We start from the raw sequence: 212 nt of genomic DNA, 5'->3' as shown, positions 1-212 counted from the left end.
TGTTGCAGTTTTTCATTGGTGAAGTTGATGCACAGCTGCTCAAAGGTGTTGAACTGTAACAACATTGATAGTAAGAAGAAATGAACTTTGGCATAAAAATATTAAGCAAATCTGTTACCTATGTTTTATTAGCTTTGGATTCTGTTCTAAACTTACATCAAAGATCTCAAATCCAGCAATGTCCAGTACACCAATAAAATACTGGCGAGGCT

General features: G+C 34.9%; 1 pseudogene; it reads right to left on the bottom strand.

Moving 5' to 3' along the window:
- Positions 1-212, bottom strand: part of LOC116700869 (myosin-7-like) — a 25,812-nt pseudogene that overhangs the window by 19,537 nt on the left and 6,063 nt on the right.

The sequence above is a fragment of the Etheostoma spectabile genome, chromosome 13, assembly GCF_008692095.1.
Source record: "Etheostoma spectabile isolate EspeVRDwgs_2016 chromosome 13, UIUC_Espe_1.0, whole genome shotgun sequence".
In the NCBI taxonomy this organism is placed as follows: domain Eukaryota; kingdom Metazoa; phylum Chordata; class Actinopteri; order Perciformes; family Percidae; genus Etheostoma; species Etheostoma spectabile.
The sequence above is the reverse complement of the archived record's forward strand: the minus strand, read 5'-3'. Positions and strand labels throughout refer to the sequence as shown.